This window comes from Apis dorsata, unplaced genomic scaffold, assembly GCF_000469605.1.
Source record: "Apis dorsata unplaced genomic scaffold, Apis dorsata 1.3 scaffold_77, whole genome shotgun sequence".
Lineage (NCBI taxonomy): Eukaryota > Metazoa > Arthropoda > Insecta > Hymenoptera > Apidae > Apis > Apis dorsata.
In genome coordinates, this window is record NW_006263375.1 from 303,460 (window position 1) to 316,517 (window position 13,058).

Sequence of the window (13,058 nt, forward strand, 5' to 3'; positions counted from 1 at the left end):
TTATGTGCAGCACGCAAACACACGACTCGAAATTATCTTCGTAATTAACTGCACTTCTTAACATAACGCATGGCGTGCCAACCGGGCCCAGACGGCGGGAATACGTATTTGGCGGAATCTACCCAAGACGATATGTAACCCGAAACTGAACGGCACCAGCTGCTAGCCGCCTTCGTGTCTGCACTGTTACACGTGCTCGCCTATCCCGACCCTGTACAACCCGGCCCAGCAAACAGCGTGTGTCCCATAACTCGCGATATCGCGCCCTCGTTGCAAGAGGAAAAGTATTTCTGCGAGGGTAGGGAGGAAGTGGTGAGGCTGGATCGCAAGGATCTTGGATTTTGGGGATTTTGGAGACTTTGAGAGTGGTAATATGGATGGGGATAATTATTTGGCTCGTTTGAATCTCTTAAGGATTGGGGAGTTTGAAATAATGAAGATATGAAGGGTGAATAGGCGTCGTTTTTTTTTTTCCAATGATAATTTGGAGTTTGAAATATTTGAAATAATTATAATTTAGATAGTTTGGATTTGTTAAATGGAGATTTTGGAATGTAGTAATCGATGGAAATTAAGAAATAGGTGTCGGTTCTTTTCTCTAATGATAATTAGGATCGTTTGGATTTCTCAAATAGAGGTATGGAAATGAAGAAATAAACGTTTCTTTTTCCAATCATTTGGATTTCTTAAACTTCTTTAAAAGATTTTGAAATTTAATAATATTCGAAATGAAGAAATAGGTATTTTTCTTTTTTCCAATGATAATTTGGATCACTTATTTCTTAAATGGAGATTTTGAAATATAGTAATCGATGGAAATTAAGAAATAAGTATCTTTTTTTTTTCCAATGATAATTTCTTAAATGAAGATTTTGAAATATAGTAATCGATAAAAATGAAAAAATAAGTCTTTTTTTTCAATGATAATTTAGAAATATAATAATCGATAGAAAATATAATAATCGATGAAGAAATGAATGTCGTTTTTTCCAATTATAATTTGGAGTTTGAAATATAATAATCGATGGAAATGAAGAAATGGATGTGTTTCTTTCTTCAAATGATAATTTGGATCATTCGGATTTCTTAAATGAAGATTTTGAAATATCGATGAAAATGAAGAAATAAGTATCTTTCTTTTTTCCAATGATAATTTGGAGTTTGAAATATAGTAATCGATGGAAATGAAGAAATAGGTGTTTTTCTTTCTTCCAATGATAATTTGGATCGTTCGAATTTCTCAAATGGAGAGTTTGAAATACGATAATCGATGGAAATGAAGAAATAACCGTATCTTTTTCCAATCATTTGGATTTAAATAGAGAGTTTGAACGAGGATGAAGAAATTTATTGTTTCGACAAACTTTCGATTCGATTTTCAATTTGCTTTATCATCTCGAATTAATCGAAAGAAACTAAACATCTTTTATTTATATCGATGCAATCGCTGGTTTCGAAAATAAACCAAGGCGAAGAGAAAAGCGTGCCAAGTTAATTGTCCCATTGTTCGACAATTCGTTATTTAAATTTGAAAAAGTAGAGTGCGATAACGTAATTTTCCATCTCGTTACTGGGGATGACTCTGAAAAAAATATTCGAATTGGTAGAATGGTGGTGTTTACCAGAGCTGCAAATTGTTTACCAAAAACCGAGATTTTCATTTCCACTATTGTTTTTCCCACCTACCATCAGACTCTCTCTCTCTCTCTTTCTCTCTTTCTCTCTCAGGCAAGCCTCTCTACAACAGCCCATTGATTTTCCCTGTTCCGCCCCGCTCAAAATTTTCATTTTCCGCGTATACCATGATTTCACAGCACGTTGTTAATTGACGGCTTAAACGAGTCGTTTTATTGCCTCGATACCGAGATAATCTTTGTAATTAGATCGATTGGTATGCAACGCTTACGCAAGAATCCTTCATTTCGCTTAATTGGAAACAATTTTAAAATTTAACGTAACGCGTATATAAATGTATATTTAAGTCTAGATAACTGGTTCAGCGATATTTCTGTATCGCCAAGGCTTTTTCACTCTTCCTGTACATATATATATATATATTTTTTTTTCATATTTAAACGTTGAAGTTGTCATCAAAGGACGAAAAGTCGCCATCTTCTTGGAGAAGATTGGAGAAACGCCTCTGTAACGGATAATAAACTTGTCTCAAATCTTAAACTCACGAGTATTGTTGTTTACTTTGTTTACTATAAAAATAACTTTTCCATAGTCACGTTAAATAATTCGTTCACGTAAATAGAATTAAAAAAATGTCAAAGTTTATCGAATTTTCTTTTTCTTCTTTTCCTCTCTTCTCTAAAACGTTAAAAAATTTTGCGCTTATTCATTATCAACCTATTCGAACAATCTCGGTGAATAATCGTATACTCACTCACAGTTTAGTAGGGTACTATAGTAATGATACAGTATATAGCAAAATGGAAAGCAAACTGGTCACAAAATAGCCTTCTATAACCTACATTGAAGTTCACCGACCCGATTCTTCAGAATCGTTTCCACGAAACATAGCTATTTCTCGGACACTTCATAGAATGTTTCAGAAAATATATTGTTATAACTTGTCGATAAGTCACGTCAATGTATGTTACCTTATTTCTCTACGAGATTATCCCTCGTATTCGGAAATTTCACGGAATTCCCTTCTCCTTAAACCTTCCTTCCTCCCTTCCTCCCAAAAAGAAAATAAAAAATTCGCGATTATAAAATTAAAACGTTAAAAAAAAGAAAGAGAAAAATGCATCCACCTGTCGCTATCCTTCAAAAAAAAAAAAAAGAAAACAACTTTCTAAACCTTCCAACATCGGATATTTCTCTTTCTCCTTCCGTGAAAACTGTCGATTATCCACTTGCTTGTTCACTCGTCCGTCCGAGTGTCGATTTTCCGACCATTCTTCCGAAATCAATTTCTCGAAATCTAAACGATACGGAAAGGATTCTCGAACGCGGGGAGGGAGGGAATTCGAAAGGGAAGGGGTAAGTTGTAATAGTTCAGTTTTCTCTTCGGCTAAGCCAAACAAACTGACGTCGTGACACTGGAAGCAGCCAAACAGCTGCATCCAGGTTTAGCTGAAAAGGCACCAAAGTTCCTTCTGTTGCTCATTGTGTTTAGCTTGTTTATTCCCGTTTGTTGCACACGTACACAGAGCTCCTGTTGTGAAACGTTATTTATTTAATAGGCCACTCCTCCTCTTTCCGCGAAAATAACTGATGGATGGCGCGATGTCGTATTTTTTTTAAATACCGCAGAGGAAAGAAGTGAATTGCAATTCGTTGGATGAACGTTAAACGTTGGTGGTATAAAAATGGTATTTGAAGACGATGGTTGCAAGAAGCTGGAAGCAAAGAAACTGGCAGGCAAAGCAGGAAACGACAAAGTCAACTATACGTGTAAAATGTGGTTGTAATGGTCCTTTTCCTTCTTTTTTTTTTCTCTTCGTGGTTTTTTCTTTTTTTGGTTTTTGTTTTTTTTTTTTTCCAAGGAAGGAAAAGACGAGCAAGACACACTTTGTAACCGTGTTTTACTTTGGAACCGTGGAAAGACACACACAAAATTGTGAAGAAGAAAATTGTGTACGCCCTGCATGAAATACGGTTACGGTAACTTAGAATAGAGACGTTGATAATTTTCATTTTTCATCCTTTTGTGCTCTTTCTTTCTTTTTTTTTTTTTTTTTTTCATCTTCTCTTTTTCTTGCCTCGTTATCGCAACCAACTTCAAACACACTTGGCCGATCTTATTATCAAAAGAGTCTATAAATTCTACTCTGAACGTGACACGTAATAGCTCGTTGAATTCGGCCCGTCGATGTCGATAATACAGCGGTGACGATAAAATTATAGATAGATTTCAAGAAGAAGAAGATATCTTAAAATTTTATTCGACGCAGTTCTTTTTTCGTGAATTCTAAAAAAAAAATGAAAGTTTAATATAATTATTAAAAATAAATAATCATCGAACGAAAAATCGAACGAAATAAAAGTAAAAGAAAAAAATAGCGGTAATGCGATACCCTTCCCTTCCGAATTTTTTTGTCATCCATGCTCTTTCCAAATGTCGCCCTTTTTTTTTTTTTTTTTTTCGAGCATCATCATGCTCTGTCGGTACGCTAGAAGCACAGTGTAGCTACATCAAAGGCAGCAGAGTCGCGCGCGAATACATTTTTCAACCTGTCTAATTATCTGACTCTTGAAAAGTCCGTCGGCATTCAATTTCGCTGAAATTTATTCGCTAGACGCCATGCTCCAGTAATTTTTAATAATAAAAGTGAAATTCCCCAAAGAGGATCGTTCGTGTACGCGTATACAGAAGAAGGTGGTCGAAGGTAGTCACAACACAGGGATAAATGTGCATCCTGTCCGTGGTTTATACATAATTATGAAGAATTACTTGAATTATTATTCGCCTCTCGTAGTTAATAATAAAATATAATTTTGACATATTGCCGATTGACCACTGTCCGTTTAATAAAAATATTATTTTTTATATTCGGTTATAGGATATATCGGGTTAAAATTTTGTAAAAGATAAATTCATTTTATCGCTGGGTATTGGCTGGAAAAAAAAATGCTATTGTTCGATCGTTAAATTGCGAAGAATACATACGAACTTTGCAATTTATTTTTTACACGATTATACACTTTACTCTCTCTCTCTCTCTCTCTCTCTCTCTCTGTTGTGGAAAATACAAATTTTTCTCTCCAATACTTTTATAGTGCTCCCGACGCAGTTAAATAATTTCACTTTATCGAATAGCGTTTCCCTTGCATGCTTTTCCCTCCTCTATTCGCGTTGGTTTGCGCGAAACTTGACCGGTTTAAAGATCCCCAAAGAAATCTTGGGAAACGGAACTATTGAATATAAACTACCTTGACACGTGAGCTTTATCGATTTACGTTTCGAATTCAATTCAATTTACAATTGAATTATTGTTAATACAAAGAGGAGATATAACATTTTCCAAGTTAATATATACTTCACGCGTGATAATTTTAACCTCTAACGAATTATTCGTGCGTTGTAAATAATTCTTTTCATTTTAAAAAATTTAGGAAGAAAAATAAAAAAAATTAATCGCGCGAATTGAAAATCTGGAAGAAGAAACTTTAACCCCCTCCCCTTCGTACTCGATATTACGATATTACGTGTAAACTGTTAAATCGATTAAAAAGTTAAAGGATTATTAAAATGGAAGTTGAACTGAGTGACGAAAGAAGGGATAGGTGGATTCAAAATTCAGAGTTGACTTATGGAACGGAGTGGGGGAGGGGAAGGGGTGGAATCTTCCGAAAGATTTAAAACATCACAGTTCGTGCACAACGACTCGCAAATTTGTCGTTTACTCGACCGTCTAGAAACTTTCCCCCAAGTTTTCACATAGAGTGTAACTTCTTTCTCGCAGCTGCGCCGCATTCCGTGCTTTTCGCGCTTCATCCATTGTTCATCGTTCCGCCCTCGCCGACTCGGATGGATAAATTAGCCGTTTAATTCGCCTTTAATTAAAACCACCACCACCTACCTTGGCCACCCTCGGCTATCATAACTAATTCCGCGAAATCTCGGTTTAAATTCTTTCACCACGATTCATTCGAAAAAACGTAACTACGATCTTATTACTTAACGAGTTATTTCCCTCTCCTCCTCCGCATTTTTATTCTTATTTTTTTTTTTTTTTTTTTTTTTCAAAATCATCACCTCACCAATTCGCAAATTGATATCCCGCGCGCAAACCTCAACTCGTAACGAAACCGAAAACAAATTAACACCAAAACAATCCAACCAACCGGTGTCAATATCAATCCTTCGTAATTCAAACGTAAACAAACATGCACACACAGTACCGCGCACACAATTCAGTTACGTTGCCATGAAATTACCATGAAATAATATATTTCACAAGGTAGGAGGACGAACCGCGAACGACCGTGAATTAAACGCTTGATCCCCTCCCCTCCTCCCCGAATATTTCGATTAAAACACGCGTGGAGTCGCGGAGGAGACTTGATGGAGGGGGGAGGGGGAGGAGAGGCACGTCCACCACCGCTTTGGACTTCCGCCGTGGTATTGATTACAAATTCAGATAACATAACGAGCTAACGAGCGATAATTATCGCGCTCTCGCCGCCCGAATCTCGGCGAGAGTGATTTAATCAACTTCGTACACACGTACGCGTATAACACGTGTGTACACAGGCGAAGCGGGAGGGCACACGCGTTAAGCGGCTGTGGCCTTTAACCTGGGTGTTAAACGGGTTGAAGGGTGATTAACGGGACTCGTCATTCACCAATTATATACCGATTGATAGATTGATAAACCTATATATCGGCGTGCTAAGAAAATATGTGACTTACAACGTGTGACGCGAGTGGATTAGATTGCGTAGATCCAATCAATGGTGATTCAATTGTTTCGTGTGGATTTTCCACGTGACGACCGACGCTCGATCGATGGAAATTTTTTGTTTTGAAACGAGTTATATTTGGTGCGAATAATTGATATTTATCCATAAAGTGTTTTGATATAAAAGAGAAAGAAGTATTGATAAAATAAGAGTGATGATAATATTAAAAAATTGCTCTTCGACGAAATAGAGGATAAAGTTAGGATAGAGTTTAGTTCCTACGAATGCCGCTACAGTGCGCTTCACGCGTAGCGATCTTCTCGCAAGTAGAATCGTCATGTTGATTTACAAATTGTCGTGGAAAAGGGAGCGAGGCATACTTACCTGGCGCAGAGGTAACCGTGATCACAAAGGCGGTCCCTCCAGGGCGAGGCTTTTCCATTGCACTGTGGCTGAGCTGACCCCTGCGAATACCCCTAATGTGGGTATCTCGGGCGTATAATTTTTGATAGTCGGGACTTGCGTTCGCGCTATCCCGCAAAGTATTAATCGCAAAAAATAAATAATCTTTCTTCAATCTTCACGAAAAATCTATTTGTCGAGTAAAAAACACGTTCTCTCATTTTCTTACTCTTTTCTCTTTCGAGAATAAATTTTTTTACAATAAAATTACTTATGCAAAAAGGGGGGATATAGGTCAATTAGAAATTTCCATAAATATTCGCCAATTTTCCCACCCTAAGTATTTTATATACTTATTATTATTACGACACTGTGTTAAAAAGAGAAAAAAACATTCATGAAATTTTAATAAGGGCGAGATCTTTATATATAAGTGAATTTCTTACCTAAGTCGATTTCGAGCGATCCCAGATAAGCGGGAGCAACGTTATAACAAAATAATGTTCCAGTTGCATGCATTAATGAAAAGTGAAATTGCTCTTTTCTTGATATCGTGGAAATTGTTTCGGAATCGTTTCGAATGATCGAAATTAACGTCATGAATGCGCCATGCCGTATTTGCTTTGAATAATTGAAACTCTACCGTTTCGCCACATCATGAATTGTAAATATTATCCGTGACCCTTCGAGGCATCTTACGCTCTATTAAGTGCGGTTAACTAGCGTTGCGACCAGAAGTGTACTATTAAACTTAGTTGGGAATGGTGTACTCGAGCGAACTCGGGACAAGTGGCAATGTTTACGTTTACAACGTGTTTATTGTTGTCGCGATAACAAATTTCGAAGATTTTTTTTTATCTTATATATAATTCGAGTAATTAACGTTCAAATTTAAATTTCAAATTCGTGCTTATTTTCTAATCCCTCGTTTTCTTTTTTTTTTTTTTCCCCTCTTTTTCTTTCCGTTAAGTATAATAATATAATTGTTCATCGAATAAAATTTATTTGCTGGAAAAAAAATTCACTTTTTAAGTTAAATGAACGAGAGATGGAAAAATTTCGTTTGTCGGGATAAGCAAACAAGCGAGAGGAATTTAATCATTAATTCGATTTATCATTATTAACGCCTCCGAATCACGCATGGTGAAAAAGCAACGCGATCGATTCTTCATTAAATAAACACACGTTTCCGCACTGGTCACTTGGAAAGCCAAATCCACATAAAAACATTTCATTCCACTTTTTTTTTTTTTTCGATCTATTTTTATACGAGAATCGCCATACTCGCGGTTCCATCCATCCATCCATCGTTATCATCGCGCCACTTTCTGTTACTTTTACAACCGCCGCATTTGGAATTAAAACCGATTCCACGAGGAAGAGAAAAAAGGAGGGGGAGGAACGGAGGGAGGAGGAGGGAGGGAAAAAAAAAAAGAAAGGAAGAGACGAGAGATGTGGTTTGATTCGAACAAATATCAATTTGAATACTAATGGAAGTACCCTGGCCTGTGATTTTTCACGAAAGGGAAGGGAGTAAAAAAGGAGAAGTAAAAGTAACGTGTACTGAGGCGAATCAGATCGTGGCTGAACAGCGCGTATAACTCGAAAGTAACTATGCATGATGTCAATAACATTTAACTTTAATAGAACGTAATTACTTTCCCTTCCTATCGATTCTTCTCCCACCTCTAAATTTCTCCACTATACACGTGCACGCGCACGTGTAAAATATTAACAAGATTCGATAAATATTCTAAAGATTTTTTTTCTTTTCTTCATTTTTTTTTAACATCGTTAAATTCGTTATTTTCGCGTTGTCGCGGCTCTTTCGTTACGACGAAAAAAGAACGAGCTCACGCGTCGTTGTTTCCGCCTCTTCAATTTCAAAAATTATAAAAAGCATGACAGTTTGACGAATAAAATTTCTTCAGACAAGTATATACACAAATTACTACTCGCGACGAAAAACGAGTAATGAAAAAAAAAAAAAAAAAAAAAGGGAGGGAAAAAAAAATCTTATTACATAACAAAGGAAACCAATGAAATTAAATTACAAAAGAATCACGTATTCACTTGAAAACAAATAACGAATCGCTTTAACAACGCCGTATTCCGTAGAGAAAAGAATATTTCGCGATTCGTTCTCCCCCTTCCCCCCCAGAATCTGGAAACGCGAAATCCACAACGCGTCACGTAACTCGAAACGTCGAGATTTACGATTCGTGATGCACACACGTTCACGCGTGTACACGCGCAATATTACGTTTCAGAAATATATATATATATATATATAAATATACGTAGTCATAAGTCGCGGACAATTTTCTGTTACCTGTGTGATCATTTTTATCGCGGTTCTGCAAACGAGCAAAAGTGTATAAAGAGAGTATAGGGGAAGGGGGAAATCGAGCAAATATGGAGCGTAGATGGGAAATAGTAATAAACAGGGAGGTGAGGGAGGGGAAAATGAAAGAACGAGAGGACATAATACGTAATAAAGGAAGTAGCCACGAAATAAGGGAAAATTGTCTACGAGTTACATCCTTCCGGGACACTGTTTTCCCTTCCATACCGTTTCTCTCTCCCTCTCTCTCTCTCTCTCTCTCTCTATATATATATATATTCCCTTACGATCCTGCCGAGTCAATAAATAATACGGTGTAACAATTTTGATAAAATTGTATATTTTTTTCCTTCCCGCCAGCGGGGGGGAGGACGATTAATGAAGTTGAGAAATTTCGACGCTCCGTTATTAAATTTATTTTATTTTATTTTATTTGTTTCGTACGATATATCCTGTGTATTTTTTCCCCCCTTTCTTTTTTTTTTCTTTTTTTTCTTTCTTTCTTTTTTTTTTAATAAAAGTTGTAATGAATAGAATACGAGAGCGGGATATATAAATTACATCGATAAAACGTGATGAAAAATTGACTTTGTTCGTAATATCATTTTTGCCACCGGTTGGCATTAAAAGTTATGTACCATCGTGACATTAAATCGAGTTATTGTTCAATTTCATTAATCTTTTATGCAATATCTTATGCGATATTATGTTTTACACGTTTATTGTTTTAGAGTGTGTCGCGATTTTTCATTTTTTTTTTGTTTTTGTTTTTGTTTTCTTTTGTTTTTCATTTCGACGAAAATATTTCTCGTTTATTAATTGTGTTAATATATTTGAGGTTATCGTGGAAAGATATGTATATATATATAATTTAAATTATTTGTCAATTTTATTCCGATGTTTTTAAAAATTTTATTTTAACATTTTTCGAAAAGGATATCTTTTTTCTCTCTCTCTCTCTCTTTTGCAAATTTAAGCGACACTAACTTTATTTTTATTTTAGCTATTAATTCCTATTGTATTAATAAATACGTGAATTTAAACAAGTGTTTGGATCCTCCTGTTGGTATATTGGATCTCGAACGTTTAATTGAACACTGTTTCGAGCAAACAGAGACACTGCGGTTTCGCGGAATCGTAGATAATCTAAATTACTATTTCGACGTGATATTAAACAAGAGACAGAGGGAGGGAGGGAGGGAGAGAGGGAAAAAAAATTTCAGTGACGAGAAAATCTCGAAATTACGCGATGGCAAAGCGAAGGAAATGGAGTCAACCGCGTAGAATTTAATTGGAATGGTACAAAATAAATAATTGTTCCATCTCGTCGATGTAGATATTTCTAAACGAATGGAAACACAAATTGCATAAAACTGTATTATTATAATTTTTCGTATGCAAATATATAATCACGCGAATTATATANTAAACATTGTAATTTTTCATCCAATATTGTGGAAAAATATTTCTTTTTAGATTAGAAAATACAGTAATTCATTTTATTTAATCGTTGCTCTACGATCATAAAGTTTTATTGTTCAAAGTAATCACTGTACGATAAATTATCATTAACGATCTTCTGTCATAAACCAATTTGTTAATCTCCATTTGCCTAATATCATTAAATTACACGTGTTTACAAATATATATCAATATTTACCTCGTTTATTATTAGGCAATATTATAAGCAAATATCTAATCGTGTATATTTACAAATAGAAATTTAAACATAAATGAACTGATAACGAGAATCGAAACAAATTAGAAACAAAAATGAATCGATAATCGATTAATTAAATTAAATCCTAATACTTACTTGCTCTCGATCGTAAGAAAATACGATATCATTAATTTAAAGTGAAAAAAAAAAAATAAAAAAAGGGGAGAAAAATTCCAAATCACGAGGGATTACGCCATCGTTACGCCGGTCTCCTAATACGAGCCCTCGAGGGTTCATCAGACGGCGAACGGGTTCCAACAAAATTCAGAATTCTAAATATAACGTCCATATTGTATTCCCGTGGCCGAGCATAATGAGTCTTCGTGGCGACAACGGTGGTTTACAAAGAAATCGTAGGCGAGATCGTGCCCCAGCCTCGTCGCAACACCTATGATTTGCGACCAAACAACTCGCCCTCTTCGCACGACAATGTGCGCCAACTACACGTTCACGTATCCAAGCCATGCACACGTGAATACAGGGTGGACTGAAAAACTTCGAAAATCTTAAAAAAAAAAAAAAATTATAATACCTTCGACTTCGAGAAAAAAACTTCGATCTCTTTAAGCGTATCTTTGAATACACGATCCTAAGTTCAATACTGTTGATTACAAATATTCCTATTCAGAATCTACGTGGAAAATTCGTTGCATCTAGGAACGAGTGAAAAACCCTGTACAAAATGAAGAATCTGTTTAAGCATTCTTGAATACAGGATAAATCAAAAAGAAATTCTAATCGATTCTAATTTCAAAAATTTTGATGTACAAATACCAATTCAAAATATACTATGTGGAAAAATCATTGCATCTAGGAACGAATGAAAAAAATATTTGCACACTCTGTACAAAATGAAGAATCTGTTTAAGCATTCTTGAATACAGGATAAATCAAAAAGAAATTCTAATCGATTCTAATTTCAAAAATCTTGATGTACAAATACCAATTCAAAATATACTATGTGGAAAAATCGTTGCATCTAAGTGAAAAAAATATCTGCACACCCTGTACAAAATGAAAAATTTGTTTAAGCATCCTTGAATACAGGATAAATCAAAAAAAGATTTTAATCGATTCTAATTTCAAAAATCTTGATGTACAAATTCAAAATATACGTAAATAAAATTCGTTGCATCTAGAAAATGGAGTGAAAAACCCTGTAGAAAATGAAGAATCTTTTTTCTTTAAGCATGCTTGAATACAGAATGAATCAAAAAGAGATTCTAATCGATTCTAATTTCAAAAATCTTATTAATTACTCGATACTACAAATATCAATTCGAGAGTTTGTTCGTTCGATTCGATCGAGTGTCTGCACACCCTGTATAAAACGAAGGATCTCCTTAAGCGCCCAACATGGACAACGTGGGAGAGGCGTGGAGGCGCGTAGAAAGGCGTAAAGTGGCGGTGTGTAGCACGAGATTTTCGCGTGCACCAATTGCATGACGTGCCCCATTCCACGCCATCGTCCTTTTCTTACCCTTGCCGAACGACGCATCCTCTCTCTCTCTCTCTCGCTCGCCTCTCTTTCCACCGATATTAACTCGACGATTTCTGACCACCTCTTTCTCGGAATTATCGTTTTTCGGTCTAACGACGACCCCTCAACCACCCTCGATGAATTTAATAACGCACGCGTCACAACCGCGATAACATCTCGATCGATCTTCGTTGTTATTTAAGAATTTCGCGAGTTGCCAAAGCAAACACGACCATGTTTCGCGTGATTGATGAAAAAAAAGAAAAAAAAAGAAAGAAAGAAAGAAAGAAAGAAAGGAAGGAAGGAAGAAGCGTGACGTTAATAACCGAGATGGCGATGACGAGTTGAACGATTGAGGGATTATTTCTTTCTTTTTTTATTTTTTATTTTTTTTGGGGATTACGTTCGTAGACGGGTGAAATCGAATTGAGACGAAAGAAACGATGCGTTCCGATTTTGGCAATAAACGGTATTTTAAAGAAAAAATAAAAAAACAAGAGAAATTTTTCCGCCTGTCATTCGACCTTTTGACGAACAAAGAGGGATAACGATCGTGTGATATTATTGACGATTGGAAAGTGACTTTTCGAGAATATTGCATCGAAGTATTTATTAGAGATTAAAATATTGTCGATTATATCATTGCGATTGGAATGTTGGATAAAAATAAATTTCCGATCCGTAATCCTGTCTTATTAATTCGCCTCTCGAAAACCATATCGATTAATTTGGCTTAAAAATTCGTAAAAAAAAAA

The 13,058-nt window shown here is 35.6% G+C and overlaps 1 long non-coding RNA gene and 1 other non-coding gene across 2 annotated transcripts in view; both read left to right on the plus strand.

Annotated features, from left to right (window-relative positions):
* The first annotated feature begins 6,600 nt into the window (after positions 1 to 6,600).
* The window catches only part of LOC116184940, a 17,953-nt gene continuing 11,495 nt past the window's right edge, over positions 6,601 to 13,058 (plus strand). The window contains exon 1 of the long non-coding RNA XR_004149637.1: positions 6,601 to 6,853. This is a non-coding gene — a long non-coding RNA (uncharacterized LOC116184940). The remainder of the gene's footprint in view (positions 6,854 to 13,058) is intronic.
* LOC116184948 lies at positions 6,734 to 6,896 on the plus strand. The gene has a single exon (XR_004149643.1). It is a non-coding gene; the product is annotated as a U1 spliceosomal RNA (small nuclear RNA).